Raw genomic sequence first — 19,901 nt, forward strand, 5'->3', positions numbered from 1 at the left:
CAAGATCAACAACTTCTTCATTACAAATACCTTTTTTCAACAACATAAATGGCGGCAACTATACACGTGGACCTCATGGGATGGGATACACAGGAATCAAATTGACTACAAATGTGGAAAGAGATAATGGAGAAGCTCAATGTCATCAGTCAGAGCAAGGCCAGGGGCTGACTGTGAAACAATCAATTGCTCATATGCAAGTTCAAGTTGAAGCTGAAGAAAATCAAAACAAGTTCTCGAGAGCCAAAATACCACCTTGAGTATATCTTACCTGAGTTTGGAGATCATCTCAAGAATTCAAGAATAGATTTAATGCATTGAACACTAATGACCGAAGACCAGGCCAGCTGTAGGATGACATCAAGGACATCATACATGAAGAAAGCAAAAGGTCAGTAAAAAGACAGGAAAGAAAGAAAGGACCAAAATGGATGTCAGAAGAGACTCTGAAACTTGCTCTTGAATGTAGAGTAGCTAACGTGAAAGGAAGAAATGATGAAGTAAAAGAGTTGAACACAAGATTTCAATGCATAACAAAAATTTCAAGCATAACAATGATTCTGAGGATGGCATGGGACTGGGTAGGTAGTGTTTTGTTCTGTTGTACATAGGGTTGGTATGAGTTGGAACTGTCTCAACAGCACCTAATGACAACATATATATTTAAATCAGTAATTCATGTAAGATATACATAAAATCCTTAAATGACTAGATTGTTTAATAAATAGAGCTTCACTTTGCTTGGTTTAAACAGAAGTCTTGTTTTATAGAATGAATGTTCACATAGTTTCATCCTATGTGTTTTATTAGCAAAAACCTCAAATTCTAAGATGTTTAAGTCCTCTGAGTATCATCCAAAAAGACCTAACTTTATTTTTGTTGATACAGATCACAACTAGAGTGTAAACCTTGGATCTCTAGTTTGAGTTCTTCTTGAGTTTCAGTTCGATGTAAGCCAGCACAGTGACCTTTCCATGAGTTTTCAGGTGAGATTTCACAGACTAAATTTACACTTTCTGCAGAGTATCCTATCCTTCTCTAGGCTTTTGGTAGAATCTAAAATTAATAACAGCATTTAATGTTTCTTAGCATAACCTGCCAAAATGTGATAATTTCCTTCGAAGAAAAGGTGTAGGCTACAATCACGTCTTCTGGATATGAGTGTCCACTTTTAATAAAATCACATATCCCGGCATAAATATCTTCAAACTTGATGGGTTTTACAGTGATATGACCCATCATTTCGTAGATCCTTGGCACCAAATGTCTGCACATTGTTGTTGTTCAAAGCCGTTGTACTTCTTCCAAGACAGATTTGTTGGTTCTTTTGGCAGTCCATGGTATTTTCAATATTCTCCATCAACATCATAATTCAAAGCGTTAGTTCTACTTTGGTCCTCCTTATTCCTTGTCTAGCTTTTGCATGCATATGAGGCGTTTGAAAATACCATGGCTTTGGTCAGATGCACCTTAGTCCCCAAATTGACTTACTTGCTCTTTAACACTTTAAAGAATTCTTTTGCACCAGATTTGCCCACTGTAATATTACTTTTGATTTCTTTCTTTCTTTTTTTTTTTTAAATTGTGCTTTAAGTGAAAGTTTACAGCTCAAGTTAGTTTCTCATACAAAATTTATACACACATTGTTACGTGACCCTAGTTGCTATCCCTATAATGTGTCAGCACACTCCTCCTTTCCATCCTGGATTTCCCATGACCAGTCAACCAGCTCCTGTCCCCCTCTGCCTTCTCATCTCGCCTCTGAACAGGAGTTGCCTTTTAGTCTCATGTATCTGCTTGAGCTAAAAAGTACTCTCTTCACGAGTATCATTTTACGTCTTAAGGTCCAGTCTAATCTTTGTCTGAAGAGTTGGTTTCGGGAATGGCTTCAGTTTGGGGCTAACAGAGTCTGGAGGGCATGTCTTCCAGGGTCCCTCCAGTCTCAGACCATTAAGCCTGGCTTTTTAACTAGAATTTGAGTTCTGCCCCACTTTTCTCCTGCTCCGTCAGGGACTCTGTTGTGTTCCCTGTCCAGGCGGTCATTGGTGGTATCCGGGCACCATCTAGTTCTGGTCTCAGGCTGATTGAGTCTCTGGTTTCTGTGGCCCTTTTTGTTTTTTTTGGCTAATATTTTCCTCGCGTCTTTGGCGTGCCTCATTCTACTCCTTTGCTTCAGGTGGGTTGGAACCAATTGATGAGTCTTATATGGCCACTCACTAGCTTTTAAGACTGCAGACACCCCTCGCCAGAGTGGTATGCAGAACATTTGCTTAATAAATTTTGTTATGCCAATTGACCTAGATGTCCCCTGAAACCAGATCCTTGCCCCTACTACTCTGTGCCTTGAAGTGTTTGGTTGTATTCAGGAAACTTCTTAGTTTTTGGTTTAGTCCAGTTGTGCTGGCTTTCCCTGTATTGCGTGTTGTCCTTCCCTTCACCTAAGATAATTTTTGGCTATTATCTTTTTTTTTTTTAATCTAGCTATTGAATACTATTCTCCCTTCCTCCCCACCCTCATAATCATCAAGAATTTTTTTTCTGTGTTTAAACCTTTTCTTGAGTTCTTATAATAGTGGTCTCATATAATGTTTGTCCTTCTGTGACTGACTAATTTCACTCAGCATAATGCCTTCCAGATTCATCCACGTTATATTTCGCAGATTCATCGTTGTTCTTTTTTGTTGTGTAGTATTCCATTGTGTGAATATACCATAATTTGTTTATGCTTTTGTCTGTGGATGGGCACCTAGGTTGTTTCCATCTTTTTGCTATTGTGAATGGTGCTGCGATGAACATGGGTGTGCATATACTTATTCATGTGATGGCTCTTATTTCTCTAGGATATATTCCAAGGAGTGGGATTGCAGGATCATATGGTAGTCCTATTTCTAGCTTTTTAAGGAAGTGCCAAATCAATTTCCAAAGTGGTCATACCATTTTACATTCCCACCAGCAGTGTATAAGTGTTCCAGCCTGTTCACAACCTCTCCAACATTATGTTGTGTTTTTTGGACTAATGCTAGCCTTGTTGGGGTTAGATGGTATCTCATTGTAGTTTTGATTTGCATTTCTCTAGTGGCTAATGACTGTGAGCATTTTCTCATGTATCTGTTAGCTGCCTGTATGTCTTCATTGGCGAAGTACCTGTTCGTATCCTTTGCCCATTTTTTAATTGGGTTATTTTTCTTTTTGTTGTTGAGGTTTTGCGCTATCTTGTAGATTTTAGAGATTAGACCCTGATCAGGTACGTTGTAGCCAAAATTTTTTTTCCAGTCTGTAGGTTGTCTTTTTACTCTTTCAGCACAGTCTTTCTTTTTTTGTGTGTGTGCTTTAAGTGAAAGTTTATAAACCAAGTCAATCTCTCATACTAAAACTTATATACACCTTGCTATATACTCCTAGTTGCTTTCCCTCTAATGAGGCAGCACACTCTTTCCCTCCACTCTCTCTTTTTGTGTCCATTTGGCCAGCCTCTGCCCTCTCAACCCTTCTCCAGACAGAAGCTGCCTACATAGTCTCACGTATCTACTTGATCCAAGGAGCTCACCCTTCACTGGTATCATTTTCTATCCCATAGTCCAGTCCAATCCCTGTCTGAAGAGTTGGCTTTGGGAATGGTCCTTGTCTTGGGCTAACAGAAGGTCTGGGGACCATGACCTCTAGGGCCCTTCTAGTCTCAATCTGACCATTAAGTCTGGTCTTTTTACAAGAATTTGAGGTCTGCATCCCACTGCTCTCCTGCTCCTTCAGGGGTTCTCTGTTGTGTTCCCTGTCAGGGCAGTCATCAGTTGTAGCCAGGCACCCTGTTTCTTCTGGTCTCAGACTGATGTAGTCTCTGGTTTATGTGGTCCTTTCTGTCTCTTGGGCTCATAATTACCTTGTGTCTTTGATGCTCTTCATTCTCCTTTGATCCAGGTGGGTTGAGACCAATTGATGCATCTTAGATGGCTGCTTGCTAGTGTTTAAGACCCCAGATGCCACTCTCCAAAGTGGGATGCAGAATGTTTTCTTAATAGATTTTATTATGCCAATTGACTTAGATGTCCCCTGAAACTGTGGTCCCCAAACCCCTCCCCCGCTATGCTGGCCTTTGAAGTGGTCAGTTTATTCAGGAAACTTCTTTGCTTTTGGTTTAGTCCAGTTGTGCTGACCTCTCCTGGTGAAGCCTTTTGAAGAGCATAAGTATTTGATTTTTAGGAACTCCCAGTTATCTACTTTATCTTCTGGTGTGTGTGCATTGTTAGAAATGTTTTGTATTAGGGCTCCTAGTGTTGTCCCTATTTGTTATTCCATGATCTTTATTGTTTTAGATTTTATATTTAGGTCTTTGATCCATTTTGAGTTAGCTTTTGTGCATGATGTGAGGTATGGGTCTTGTTTCATTTTTTTGTAGACGGATATCCAGTTATGCCAGCACCATTTGTTAAAGAAACTGTCTTTCCCCCATTTAACAGACTTCGGGGCTTTGTCAAATATCAGCTGCTCGAAGGTGGGTGAATTTATGTCTGGATCTCAATTCTGTTCCATTGGTCTATGTATCTGTTTCTGTACCACTACCAGGCTGTTTTGACTACCATGGCGGTATAATAGGTTCTAGAATCAGGTAGTGCAAGGCCTGCCACTTTGTTCTTCAGTAATGCTTTACATACCTGGGGGCCTCTTCCCTTTCCAAATGAAGTTGATGATTTGTTTCTCCATCTTATTAAAAAATGTGGTTGGAATTTGGATCAGAATTGCATTGTATCTGTAGATCACTTTGGGTAGAATTGACATTTTCATGATGTTGGGTCTTCCTATCCATGAGCAAAGTATATTTTTACACTTCCGTAGTTCTCTTTTGGTTTCTTCCAGCAGTGTCTTGTAGTTTTCTTTCTGTAAGTCTTTTACATCTCTGGTTAGATTTATTCCTAAGTATTTTATCTTCTTGGGGGCTATTGTAAATGGTATTGATTTGGTGATTTCCTCTTTGAAGTTCTCTTTATTCTCTTAGAAGCTCTCCAACCGATTTTTGTATGTTTATCTTGTATCCTGATAATTTGCTGTATTCTTCTATTAATTCCAGTAGTTTTCTTGTGGCTGCTTTAGGGTTTTCTGTGTTTAAGATCATATCATCTGCAAATAGAGATAGTTTTACTTCTTCCTTACCAGTTTGGATGCCCTTCATTTCTTTATCTAGGTTAAATGCTCTGGCTAGGACCTCCAGCACAATGTTGAATAAGAGTGGGGATAAAGGGCATCCTTGTCTGGTTTCCATTCTCAAGAAGAATGCTTTTAGACTCTCTCCATTCAGGATGATGTTGGCTGTTGGCTTTGTATAAATGCCCTTTATTATGCTGAGGAATTTCCCTTCTATTCCTATTTTTGCTGAGAGTTTTTATCATGAATGGGTATGGGACATTGTCAAATGCCTTTTCTGCATCAATTGGTAAGATCATGTGGTTCTTGTCTTTTGTTTATGTGATGGATTACATTGATTGTTTTTCTAATGTTAAACCATCTCTGCATACCTGGTATGAACCCCACTTGGTCATGGCGAATTATTTTTTTGATATGTTGTTGAACTCTACTGGCTAGAATTTTGTTGAGGATTTTTGCATCTATGTTCATGAGGAATATTGGGCTGTAGTTTTACTTTTTTGTGGTGTCTTTACCTGGTTTTGGTATCAGGGTTATGCTGGCTTCATAGAATGAGTTTGGGGTACTCCACCCTTTTTTATGCTCTGAAATACCTTTAGTAGTAGTGGTGTTAATTCTCCTCTGAAAGTTTGGTAGAATTCTCCAGTGAAGCCGTCAGGGCCAGGGCTTTTTGTTGTCGTTGAGAGTTATTAAATTACCTTTTCGATCTCTCCTCTTGTTATAGGTTTATTTAGTTGTTCTACCTCTGTTTGCGTTAGTTTAGGTAGGTAGAAATTTGTCCATTTCCTCTAGGTTTTCAAATTTGTTGGAGTACAAGTTTATATAATATTCTGTTATGATTCTTTTAATTTCAGTTGGGTCTATTCTGATATTGTCCATCCCATTTCTTCTCTGAGTTGTTTGCTTCCTCTCCTGTTTTTCTTTTCAGTTTGGCCAATGGTTTATCGATTTTGTTTTATCTTTTCAAAGAACCAGCTTTTGGTTTTGTTAACTCTTTCAATTGTTTTTCTATTTTCCATTTCATTTATTTCGGCTGTAATTTTTATTATTTGTTTTCTTCTGGTGCCCAAGGACTTCTTTTGCCATTCCGTATTTGTTTGAGTTGTAGGGTTAATGTGTTGATTCTGGCCCTTTCTTCTCTTTGAATGTGTGCATTTATTGCTATAAATTGACCTGTGAGCATTACTTTTGCTGTGTCCAAGGTTTCTGGTAGGATGTGTTTTCATTCTCATTTGATTCTGTGAATTTCTTTATTCCATCCTTAATTTCTTCTATAACCCAGTAGCTTTGAGCAAGGTTTTGTTCAGTTTCCGGGTATTTTTTTTTCCTTGCTTTTCTTGTTATTGATTTATATGTTATGGCTTTATGGTCAGAAAAGATGCTTTGTAATATTTTGATGTTTTGAATTCTGTTAAGGCTTGCTTTGTTGCCTAATGTGTCATCTATTCTGGAGAATGTTCCATGTGCACTGGAAAAGAAAGTATACTTGACTGCTGTTGGGTGGAGTGTTCTGTATATGTCTATGAGATCAAGTTGGTTGATTGTGGCATTTAGATCTTCCGTGTCTTTATTGAGCTTCTTTCTGGATATTCTGTCCTTCACCAAAAGTGGTGTGTTGAAGTCTCCTACTATGGTTGTGGAGCTGTCTATGTCTCTTTTCAATGCTGTTAGAGTTTATGTATTTTGGAGCCCTGTCGTTGGGTGTGTAAATATTTACTATGGTTGTGTCATCCTGGTGTTTCAACCCTTTGATCACTATATAGTTTCCTTCCTTATCCTTTGTGATGGATTTTGCTTTAAAGTCTATTTTGTCAGAGATTAATATTGCCACTCCTGCTCTTTTTTTGATTGTTGTTTGCTTGATATATTTTTTTCCATCCTTTGAGTTTTAGTTTGTTTGCATTTTAAGTTTAAGGTGTGTCTCTTGTAAGTAGCATATAGATGGACCGTGTTTTTATTATCCATTCTGCCACTCCCTGGCTCTTTATTGGTGCATTTAGTCCATTTATATTCAGCATAATTATTGACATATATGAGTTCAGTGCTGTCGTTTTGATGTATTTTTGTGTGTGTGTTGTTGACAGCTCCTTTGTTCCACTTAATTTTCTGTGTTGTCATTTTTCTTTATGTATTTTCTTTTCGTCTTTTTCACTGTTGTTGATTTTGTATTTGCTGACTCTTTATGTTTTTCATTTTGGTATGTAGGATTGCTAGTTTCCTTTGTGGTTACCTTAATATTTACCCTTATTTTTCTAATTTTAAACCAATCTTTTATTTCTTTATATCACCTTGACTTCCTCTCCATAAGAAATGTCTATGACTACGTTATTTAGTCCTCTTTTTTGTTTTAATGTTGTTATCTTTTACATATTGATGTCTCTGTTTACCTATTTTCAGTGTTTTAACTTTGACTTATTTTTGTGACTTCCCTATTTGGGTTGATATCTGGTTATTCTGTCCTGTGTTCTAGTCTTGGGTTGTTATCTGATGTTATTGATTTTCTAACCAGAGGACTCCCTTTAGTATTGTAATTTTGGCTTGGTTTTTACAAATTCCCTAAGCTTCTCTTATCTGGAAATGTCCTAATTTCGCCATCATTTTTGAGAGACAGTTTTACTGGATATGTAAGTCTTGGCTGGCAATTTTTTTTCTTCAAGGCTTTATATATATCTCCCATTGCCTTCTTGCCTGCATGGTTTCTGGTGAGTAGTAACAGATTAATCTTATTGACTCTCCTTTGTAGATGTCTTTTTGTTTATCCCTTGCCATGCCTAAAAATCTCTCTTTATCTTTCGTTTTGGAAAGTTTGATTATAATATGTCTTGGTGACTTTTTTTGGAATCTACCTGTGTGGAGTTCGATGAGCATCTTGGATAAATGTCTTCTCATCTTTCACAATATCAGGAAAGGTTTCTGCCAACAAATCTTCAACAATTCTCTCTATATTTTCTGTTATCCACCCCCCCCACCTTGTTCTGGTACTCCAATCACTAGTAGGTCATTCCTCTTGATAGAGTCCCACATAATTCTTAGGGTTTCTTCATTCTTTAAAAATTCTTTCAGTTGATTTTTCCTCAAATTAGTTGGTGTCAAGTGCTTTACCTTCAGTCTCACTAATTCTGACTTCCATTGCCTCAATTCTGCTCCTGTGACTTTCTATTGAGTTTTTTAACTCTGAAATTTTATTGTTAATCTTTTGGATTTCTGTTTGCCATCTCCCTATGGATTCTTGCAGCCTTGAAATTTGTTACTATGGTCTTGCATAACCTTCTTAAGTTCCGCTATTGCTTTATCTTTGTGTTCCTTGGCTTGTTCTGTGTTTTGCTTGATCTCCTTCCTGATCTCTTGAAAAACTCTATATATTAATCTTTTGAATTCTACCTCTGGTACTTCCAAAAAAGTTATCTTCCTCTGGAAGGTTTCTTGATTCTTTATTTTGGGAGCTTGCTGAAACCATCAGAGTCTGCCTTTTTATGTGATTTGATATTGACTGTTGGCTCCCAGCCATGAACAAGGTATATTTATTTTACGTTTGCTTACTATGTCCTAGCTTCTTGTTTTGTTACACTCAAATAGGCTGGTTGCATGAACTAGTTTGATTATCGGCATCTTCGAAGCTCTCATATCCTGTCACCAGGTGGTTAGAGCTGTTACTATGTATGTGAGCCCAGGAGTCTGTTTAGTTTTCTTGTATGAATTCAGCTAAGGTGTCCAGGTAGTCGATAACTAAGTGTGTGGTACAGGCTCTCACCTACAGTCCTAGATGGACAGGGGTGATTGGTGTAGGCAAGGGTATGTGGCTGCAGTAGGAGGTTATGTGCTAAACAAGGAAGGGGCTGATGGCTGCCCCTGAGTGTCTGGGAGGAAAGTGCATCTCTGTTCCCTAGAGCACATATGTGGGTGGGTTTTGCAGCTGGACTATGCGAAACCAATGCCATTGGCTGTAAGCACTAGGAGGCACCACTTATCTTGGACCCCTGTTGTGGGTGGCTAGGTGGTGTGGATGGAGCCACCAGTCCTCCAGCCCCTGATGTGGGTAGGTGAGGACCCTGCTTAATGGGCAGGGTGGTGTCAAATGTCATGAATCTACCACTCCCCTTTATAGCTGATATAGTCGAAAATAGCCTTCAGGTATATACCCTGTCGTACTGTGCTAATGAGGGCCTATGTTGTTGAAATGGACCCACACAGGTCTACACAGGGGTGAAAGGCTTTCAAAGTCCTTAGACCACTTATGCCTGTGCCTAGGCAAAGGGGCTATGCCTTCCCTGAGTTCCCAGCTTAGGGGAGCCTGCAGATTACTTTTCCCTGTTTGTTAATTTATTCCCTCTCCAAAGGCAGGAGAATGGCTCAAAGCATGCAGTGGGTCCTACTCCTGGCCCAGGGGATGTGACAATCATGAAGCCAGCCTGACCTGATGCAGAGTGGGGAGGGTACAGTAAATAGGAGAGAGGTTATTCCCAAAGGTTTTTTTTTTTTTTTTTTTTTTGTGCACAGTAGGTTAGACGCATGTACTTATATTTGCTGATTGAGTGGTGCTTCTCACTGGTTCTTTGGGTACTGGGTCTCACTGGTTCTGGGGGGTTGAGCAGACTCTCCACTGTTTGGTCTCTCCCGATGTGGAAAGCACATCCCAAGTGTCACTGCTTGTCTCACTGCACATACCAGTCAATCCAGCTTACAGGGTGCTGGTTCCCGCCAGGTCAAGTCCGCCAACTCTGCTGCTTCTGAACCATCTCTCCCTCTCCTGCTGCTCAGTCCAATTCCTCAACTTTGGCTTTGATGTTCAGGGCTCCTACGTTGTCATATATAATTGTTTCACTTTTTTTTTTTTTTTCTTTGTTGTAAAAGGGACCACAGGAATTGTCTGACTACTCTACCCTTCTTGACTGCTGCTTCCTTGGGTGTTGTTTGTGGATCCAAGTAAAATGAAATCCTCGACAACATCAATCTTTTCTCCATTTATCACGATGTTGCTTATTGGTCCAGTTGTGAGGATTTTTGTTTTATGTTGAGGTGTAATCCTTACTGAGCTGTAGTCTTTGATCTTCATCAGCAAGTGTTTCAAGTCCTCTTCACTTTCAGCAAGCAAGGTTGTGTCATCTGCATATAGCAGGTTGTTAATGAGTCTTCCACCAATCCTGATGCCCCATTCTTCCTCATATAGTTCAGCTTCTAGGTTTATTTGCTCAACATACGAAGTGAATAAGTATGGTGAAAGGGATCAACCCTGACACACTCCTCTCTGTCTTTAAACCATGCAGCATCCCATTGTTCTATTTGAATGACTGCCTCCTGGCCTATGTACAGGTTCCATATGAGCACAGTTAAGTTCTGGAATTCCCACTCTTTGCAATGTTATCCATAATTTGGTATGATCCACACAGTCAAATGCCTTTGCAGAGTCAATAAAACACAGGTAAACATCTTTCTGATATTCTCTGCTTTCAGCCAAGATCCATCTGACATCAGCAATGATATCCCTCATTCAAGGTCCTCTTCTGATCTGGCTTGAATTTCTGGCAGTTCCCTGTCAATATACTGTAGTAACTGCTTTTGAATTATCTTCAGCAAAATTTTACTTGTATGTGATATTAATGATATTGTTTGGTAATTTCTGCACTCCATTGGATCATCTTTCTTTGGAATGAGGATGAATATGGAGCTCTTCTAGTTGGCTGGCCAGGTAGCTGTCTTCCAAATTTCTTGGCACAGATGAGTGAGCATCTCCAGTGCTGTACCTATTTACTGAAACAGCTCATTTGGTATTCTGTCAATTCTTGAAGCCTTGCTTTTCATTAATGTCTTCAATGCAGCTTGGACTTCTTCCTTCAATACGATCGGTTCTTGATTACACATTACCTCCTGAAATGGTTGAACATGGACCAGTTCTTTTTGGAACAGTGATTTTGTGTATTCTTTCCATCTTCTTTTGATGCTTTCTGCATCGTTTAATATTTTCCCCATAGAATCCTTCAATATTGCAACTCGACGCTGGAATTTTCTCTTCAGTTCTTTCAGCTTGAGAAATGCTGAGCGTGTTCTTCCCTTTTGGTTTTCTAACTCCAGCCTTTGCTCTTTTCATTATAATACTCTACTTTGTCTTCTTGAGCTGCCCTTTGAAATCTTCTGTTCAGCTCTTTTACTTCATCATTTCTTCTATTTGTTTTAGCCGCTCTACATTCAAGAGCAAGTTTCAGAGTCTCTTCTGACATCCATTTTGGTCTTTTTTTTCTTTCTTTCCTGTCCTTTAAATCACCATTTGCTTTTTCATGTCTGATGTCCTTAATGTCATCCCACAACTGCTCTAATCTTTGGCCACTAGTCTTCAATGCATCAAATCTATTCTTGAAATGGCCTCTAAATTCAGGTGGCATATACTTAAGGCTGTACTTTGACTCTTATGGACTTGTTTTAATTTCCTTCAGCTTCAACTTGAACTTGTATATGAGCAATTAAGGTTGACTCTACTTTGTATTCTGAGTGCCCTCCACCCTCAGGGGCTCATCTTCTAGCATTATACCATACAATGTTCCGTTGCTATTCATAAGATTTTCACTGGACAGGTTTTCCAGAAGTAGGCTCCCAGGTCCTTCTTCCTTGTCTGTCTTAGTTTGAAAGCTCCACTGAATCCTGTCCACCATGGGCAACTTTGCTGGTACTTGAAATGCTGGTGGCATAACTTCCAACATCACAGCAACATGCGACCCACTACAGTATGACAAACTGACAGACGAATGGTGGCTGTGGACATTATATAACCCAATTTGTTGCTAGAAGAAGGAAACATCCTAAAAAGATACTACTGGTATGAAATATGGGGTTTTTGGTAAAATCCTCTATAGGAATTATTATCCATTAGAGGATAAACTGTGAAGAATCTATCTGAGAGGTTTACACTTAAAAGATACTTCACTAAACTGTCAGTGTTGATGAAAACATCAGTGTATGTCTTCATGATATACTCAGCAGTGGGGCAAAACTCATTACCCACTTGAATGTTATAATTGTTTTCAAATTATTACGTGTCTAAAAAATCTTGGCGCATTATGTTGCCATAAAGAAGGTGTTTATCCTCTAAGGACCATGCTAACATTTTTTTCCCCTTTCCATTTGAGGTTAATTTTTTTTTGCACAGAAAAAAGTAAGCACCTCATATCCCCACCAGGACTTTTTTCATTCCGAGGAACTCTAATGGCCTGTCTGGTTTTCACATCTGAGGTTGTGAGGTGACCACAATGACAAGAAGTGAGTTTTGATGAGAGTAGTTTGAATGCTGTCAAAGTGTGAAATGAAAGTATTGTCTGTAAATTACTTCATACTTGAAGAAGTACATTCAGTTTAAATGTTCTATCACATTGTAGTGGCAAGGGCTGAGGTACCACATCGTGAGGAAACTCAGGAGCAACAGATGCAGGAGGCTCCATTTGGGGGACCTCAATGACATCCTGCTTGGAAGGGCCAATAAGAAAGCCAGCAGCCTCAGGATTTTATTCTTGTTGATTTATTTCTTCTGAGTGAACGACTTTAAATTTTACCAACTGAATGTTCAGCAATAAGTAGTAATCAAAAATAATACTTGTATAGAAGTTTCTACTAAAAGACAGACACTCTCAGATTGGGGTAAAATTATGCCATATACTGCTTATGAGAAACACACCAAACTCAGGAGAGTGGATGTTCTGGAAGAATTTCAGATGAGATTAAAGCACCAGCTGAATTTTGTTGTTGTTGTTGCTGCTTTCTGTATTATGTGCTTTAATTAAAACACTTAGATTTGCTGTGAACTACAGAGGTGGATATCCTTTCAATGTGAAGGTCCCAGCCCCAGAGTGCTGCGAATCTCAGCACACTATGCCCTGGAGAGGGCCATAGGAGTGGGTCATACCTCCCTGCCACTGATAACCACCTGGCCTTCCTGCCCTTGCCTTAGTGTCCCCAAGGAGGAGCCATCCTGGGGCCAAGCCCGCTCCCCAGCCTCAGGTCTCCTCAGCCTCCAGGCCACCCCAGTACCCTTACCTCATTCTCCAATAGTGTCTTTAAAGGACAAAAATTTTTAATTTTGAATGAGTCCAATTTATCAATCTTTCTTTTATGGTTTATGGTTTTTGTTTCCTAAAAATCTTTGCCTAATCTAAATTTTCAGAGATTTTCTTCTAGAGTTTTATAGTTTTAGCTTTTACATTTCAGTCCATGATCAATTTCAAGTATATCTGTGTATATGGGATAAGGTAAGGGTTGAGATTAAATTTTTTTCTGTTGTTGCAAATAGGTGTTCAAGTGCACTTGCACCATTTGCTGAAAGACTACCATTTGCTTCATTGAATTGCCTAGGCATCTTTTTGTTAATACAAGTGTGAATCAATTTCTGGAATATTCATTCTATTCCATTGATCTTTTTGTCTATCCTTAGGCCATGTATTATTCTGGGTTCTACAGAGAAACAGAATCAGTAAGATACATATATATAGAAAGAGAGAGATTTGTTTTAAGGAATTGGCTCATGCAATTGTGGGGGCTCACAAAATTTGTACCTCAGGAAACAGGCTAAAACCTCTGGCAGACTTGTGTCTGAAATTGGTAGGCTAGGTGACAGACCGGAAACTCTGGCAGGATGTCTATGTTACAGTCTTGAGGTAGAATCCTTCTTCCTTGGAAAATCTCGGTTTTTGCTCTTAAGACCTCCAACTAATTGGACAAGGTGCACTCACATCGCGGAGGGTAATCTGTTTTACTCAAGGTCAACTGATTTCAATGTTAATTACGTGTAGATACCTTCATAGCAACATCTGGACTAATGTTTGACCAAACAACTGGGCACCACAGCCTAGCCACATTGACACATAAAATTAACCATCACGGGCTACACCACACTATCTTAATTACTGTAGTTTACAGTAAGTCATGAAATCAGGGACGGTGAGACTTCCACTTTGTTCTTCTTTTTCAAAATCATACAGTAACCCTTTATATTTGGATTCCTTCTCTTATTTACCATGATGCTTCAGAGATTCATCCATATTGTTACAAAAATTAGTGGTTCATTGATTTTTATTTTGTGTAGTATCCCATGATATGGATGCAGTATAAGTTATATAAGTTTATCCACTTATTAGTTGACGAACATTTTTTTTCTCCAACTTTTAACTAGCATAATGAATGAAGACCAGACCAGTCGTGGGATGATATCAAAGATATCATACATGAAGAAAGCAAAAGGTTGTTGAAAAGAAAGAAAAGACCAAAATGGATGTCAGAAGTGACTCTGAAACTTGCTCTTGAATGTACAGTAGCTAAAGTGAACGGAAGAAACGATCACATAAAAGAGCTGAACAGAAGATTTCAAAGGGTAGCTCAAGAAGACAAAGTAAATTATTATAATGAAATGTGAATAGACTGGAGTTAGAAAAACAAAAGGAAAAAACATGCTCAGCATTTCTCAAGCTAAAAGAACTGTACAGGGACTCAGGCAGACATGGCTCTAGCAGCATGCTTGCCTGCTTCCTACATTTGCCTCTTGGAATGTGCGCTGAACGAAAGCTTTCTTTTTGCTTTACTATAACTTTGTGGTGATTTTTCCCTAGGACAGTTAATAGTATAGTCATCGTAGGACTGTGGAGCAGAAGCCGGGAATGAGAAGTCCTATTTTTGGGACCCCATGTGGTTGCACTCCATGTCTCTTCAACACCAATGGGTATCAACAAAGCCTATGGTTTGACTAGGGAATTCGCATCATTTACCTGTGAAGTTTTTTTTTTTTCTTTTTAAAATTACTATTCTGGTATTTACAGACTTGATAATCGTGGTATATACTTGATATAGCCCGACTATATGCTATTATATTCTAAGATTATTATGTATTATATTTGAAGCTCTTTGAAAATAAGGATATATTTAGAAAATAAGGATATATTTAGAAATATTTTTTGTCTAAAGTTTTTTTCTTTTAACTGAATTTAGTTGGCTTTACATTAAGCTTGTAATTAATTTCTATCAGGCCTTTCTCTATTAAGACTATTATTTTTATAAATTAATCATGGTCATATTAAGTTTTGTCATCAGCAGGTAAGTTTTTACCTTGCTGATTTGCTGAAAACATTTGACCAAAATATCTCAGCAAAAAGATGGACTATATTGGACTTAAAAGGGCTGTGACTAGACTGAATCAAGATTTCCAGAACTCATATGTGGAAACTGATGAGTTCACAGATTGTGGCTGATCCAGAATCACACAGAACAGAAATTACAGACTGAGTAAACTGAAGGATTTCTATGGAATTTATGTGTGAATATTACTGATGTTTTAAGGTCCTACTTTCTGTATATATGAAATTTTCCTCCTTTCTCTTAAATTATCTAAGAGTTTAGATATTTTAACTCTCCAAATATAAGTTTCTATTTGTAAACTTAGCAAAGTTGTAAATATCATAACCAGAGAAGTGTCTAAAGTTTGAGCTATGATTTTACAAAATAGAATGGCATTAGATTTCCTGTTAGTCTCCCAAGGAACAGTTTGTGCCTTAATAGATAAATGTTGCTGTGTTTATATTAATAGGAAATTTGATGTTTTACAGAATATAGGTGCTGCTGAGACACATGAAAAGCAATCACTGATGCTGCTTACGTATAAAGAAACACCTCCTTGGTTCAAAGGCCTTAGGGTCATGGTTTCATTGGTTATTTCAGACAATTGACCTAATATTATTGTTAGTGTTTCTATTCTACCTCATAGTTTGCTGTATGGTTCCAGGGACCTTTAAAAAAAAAAAAAAAAAAAGATGGTGTCCAACTACCATTATTGAATGTTTTTGACCAAAGATTCTATAGCAAGATTATGATCAAAGGAGGGAATGAAAAAAGAGTTGTAATTCTCCTGGAATCCAAATTTCTGGCTTTCAAGGATGTTGGTTAGCAAAAAAGAGGAAGACCCTCAAGGAGATGGACTGACACAGTAGCTGCTGCAGTGGACTCAGAAACAGCAGTGAATGTGAGGATAGCGCAGGACTGCAATGTTTCATTCTGTTGTGCATGGGGTCACTATGAGTCCTAACCGATTCTATGGCACATAACAACATAACAACAACAACACAAACTACAAATGTTCACATAAGTATCTTTGTTTAAACCTACACTGGGTTACGTTTCTCTTATATATAAATTTTAGAATCAGTTTGTCAATATCTTCAAAATGCCTACTGAGATACGGATTGAGATTACTTTGCATCTATACATCAATTTGAGGAAAAGTGGAATTTTAACTATATTGTTTTATGATTCATGAAAATGCTATGTATCTCCATTTATTTAGGTCTTTTAAATTTTCTATCACCAATGTTTTGTACTTTTTAGCTTGCAAATCTTGCAAATATTCTGTTAAATTTATTCCTAAGTATTTATTTTTATGGTTGTATAAATAATATTTTTAAGTTTCTATTTCCAAATTTTCATTACTAATACATAGAAATACAATTGAGTTTTGTATACTGACTTTGTGTCTTGTGAACTTACTAGACTCACGTATTAGTTTTAGTAGATTTTTTGTAGATTCTTTGGGATTTTCTACATGGATGATCATGTAATATACAAATAAGGATAGTTTAATTTCTTCCTTTCCAATCTCTTTTAATTTCCTTGTTAATTTAAATAGGACATCCAGCATAGACTTGAAAAGAGGTGGGTGGGCATCCTACGCTTATTCCTGATCTTAGTGGGAAAGCATCCGGTATGACGTTAGTTGTAGATTTTTCATACATATCTTTATCAGGATGTCCTTGATGGATAGGCAATTTTATGGAAAGTTTTAACTACTTCTATGGAGTCCTGGTGGCACAGTGGTTAACAGCTTGGCTGCTAACCAAAAGGTCAGCAGATCGAATCCACCACCTGCTCCTTGGAAACCCTGTGTGGCAGTTCTACTCTGTCCTGTAGGGTCGCTATGAGTCGCTATGACTCCACGGCAACGGTTTTGTTTGTTTAAGATGATCACGTAGTTATTCAATTATGCCTCTTTACATGGTGAAATACATTGATTGACTTTCAAATGTTTAAACAATCTAGCATTCCTGGGATAAACCCCACTTGATCATGACACGAGATCCTTTTTATATAATGTCAAATTAGATTTTCTATTAATATGTTTAAAACTTTTGCATCTATATTCATGGGGGATATTGATCTGTAATTTTCTTTAACATCTTTTTCGTTTTTGGTGTCAGATAATGCTGGTCTCATAAAATGACTTATGACGTATCTCCCCTTTTCTACTTTCTGGAAAAATGTGTAAAGGATTAGGCACATTATTCTTTACACGAGGCAAAGAATTCACCAGTGAAGTCGTCTGAGCCTACAGTTTTTAACTAAAAATATAATTTATTTAGTAGATATAGGGTTGTTGTGGTGATTGTTGTGTGCTGTCAAGTCGATTATGTCTCATACGGATTCTACAGGACAGAGTAGCCATATCTTTCTCCCGGTGAGCAGCTGGGGGGTTCGAACCACCAACCGTTCAGTTAGCAGCCGAGCGCTTTAACCAGTCACTACCAGGGCTCCTTTGATACAGGGCTACTCACTTTACCGTATTTTTATGCAAATAATGAGTGATTTCTACGTTTTCTTGGCAACTCTGCCCCCACCTGCGCGCGCATGCGCGCGCGCGCCCGCGCGAGATATTTTCGTAAGCACGTTATGCTAATTCTTTTATAGCAACCTGTAAAAAAAATTGGCATAGGCGCTTACGAAAATATCTCTCGGTTGGCAAACAAAAGTAGAAGATGCGTATTGTTTGCATAGAAATAACCCAAAACGCACTACCATTGAACGTGTCAGCTAAAGGACGACTGCATCTGGTGGACTCAAACTGCCAACCCTGTGGCTAGCAGCCAAGGTTGTAACCACTACACCAAGAAGGCTCCGGTGTAAAGGTATCGTTTATGTTTGTTCCAAAATGAGCTGTATTGTTCTTCGGTGCTGTCAGTTGATTTTCGATTCACAGCGACCCCATGCGACAGAGTAGAATTGCCCCATTGGGTTTTCTAGGCTATAATCTTTACAGATGAAGATCGCCAGGTCTTTCTCCCCCAGAGCCTCTGGGTGAGTTCGAACCGCCAACCTTGCAGTTAGTAGCCAAGCGATTAATTGTTGTGCCACGAGACCTCCTTGAATGAGCTTTAATAGGAGAAAAATTGAGAGAACAAGGAAAAATAGGCAATTCTACCAGCATAGTGAAGATTTTGTTTATCCTTTTTTATTATTACAAAATGAAACAGATACAGAGTAACACATAAATGTGTAGGTTAATGAATTTTTAGGAGATCCTGGTAGCCTAGTGGTCAAGAGCTACAGCAGTCAACCAAAAGGTTAGCAGTTCAAATCGACCAGGTGCTTCTTCAAAACCCTATGGCGCAGTTCTACTCTGTCCTATAGGATCACTATAAATTGGAATTAACTCTACGGTAATAGTTCTTTTTTTCAGTGACACAGTGGTTAAAGTGCTTGGCTGCTAACGGAAGGGTCGGTGGTTTGAACCCACCAGCTGCTCTGCGGGGGAAAGATGTGGTAGTCGGCTTCTCAAAGATTACAGCCTTGGAAACCCTGTGAGGCAGTTCTACTCTGTCCTATAGGGTTGCTCTGAGTCAGAATAGACTTGACATCCACGAGTTTTTTGCAATGAATTATTATAAGGTGAACACCTTTGAAACTAGGTCAGAGGAACATGCAGTTGAGCATATTCCTCTGACATCTGTATTTCCTGCAAGTTGGCAGCTAGATCCAGAGGCGTGGAGAGACTCAGGTTCAATCCCTTTGTAGGTAGTGTGGTCTTTCATCTGCAAGCACATCGTATCTGGTTGTCTCTTTTTGTGATGTTAACAACTACTGATGCTGAATGTTTATATCTATTAATTTACTGGGGCTTGAAAAATGGTGATATTCTAATTCTAACATTTCTTTTTTGCTTATTAGTTTAAATACTTCAATAAAGAGATGACTCTCTTCTATTATTTGGTTACCCAGTGGTACAGTTCACGTAGGAAAAGGAGGATAAATTATTGATTTATTTCCCTTTGTCAGTTTTCAATACTACTTGAATATAGTTTTCATTATTATAATTCATCAAATATATTTTTAAAATACAGTCATTTTATTCACTATGAAGAATGACATGCATTCAAGGTTAGTATTCCACTTTCGAATCTCAAATGTATATGAGATCTCACAAGTTCATACTGTATTTTGAAATACCAGTGCCATACCTTCCAGCATCATAGTAACATGTAAGCCACCACAGTACAACTGACAGACAGGTGGTGGCATCTTACCACCTCTCAAACTCTGCTCGAGCCACTCTGGCCTCAGGGTCTCTGCACTTCAAGTGCCATCTACTGGAACGCATTTCCCCTCTATATCTGCTTGGCTCCTTCCCTTACCTCCTTCAGGTAAGGCCCTTCCTGGCCACTCAATCTAAAATTGCAATGATTCCCACTTCACACTACCTGTACTCCTTCTCTTCTTTACTTTTTTCTTTAACACTTACCATCTAATGTGGGATACATTTTGCTTATTTATCTTTATCTTGTTTATCATCTGTATCTCCAACCAAAATGTAAATTTCATGAGGGCAGGAGCTTTTATCTGACTACATCTTGCATGAAGTAAGATAAATATTTTGTTGTATTAACAAATTAAAGAATATGCTTTAAGTAGTTATAAAAAAAAGTTAATCTACCTTTTATATATATTAAAAATGGTTCATATACTTGGTACTAGCT

The 19,901-nt window shown here is 38.3% G+C and overlaps 1 pseudogene; it reads right to left on the bottom strand.

Annotated features, from left to right (window-relative positions):
* Positions 1-1,062: 1,062 nt before the first annotated feature.
* On the bottom strand, positions 1,063-18,971 carry LOC126071322 (UDP-GalNAc:beta-1,3-N-acetylgalactosaminyltransferase 1-like; annotated as a pseudogene).
* Positions 18,972-19,901: the final 930 nt, after the last annotated feature.

This window comes from Elephas maximus, chromosome 3 (assembly GCF_024166365.1).
Source record: "Elephas maximus indicus isolate mEleMax1 chromosome 3, mEleMax1 primary haplotype, whole genome shotgun sequence".
NCBI classification, from domain to species: Eukaryota; Metazoa; Chordata; class Mammalia; order Proboscidea; family Elephantidae; genus Elephas; species Elephas maximus.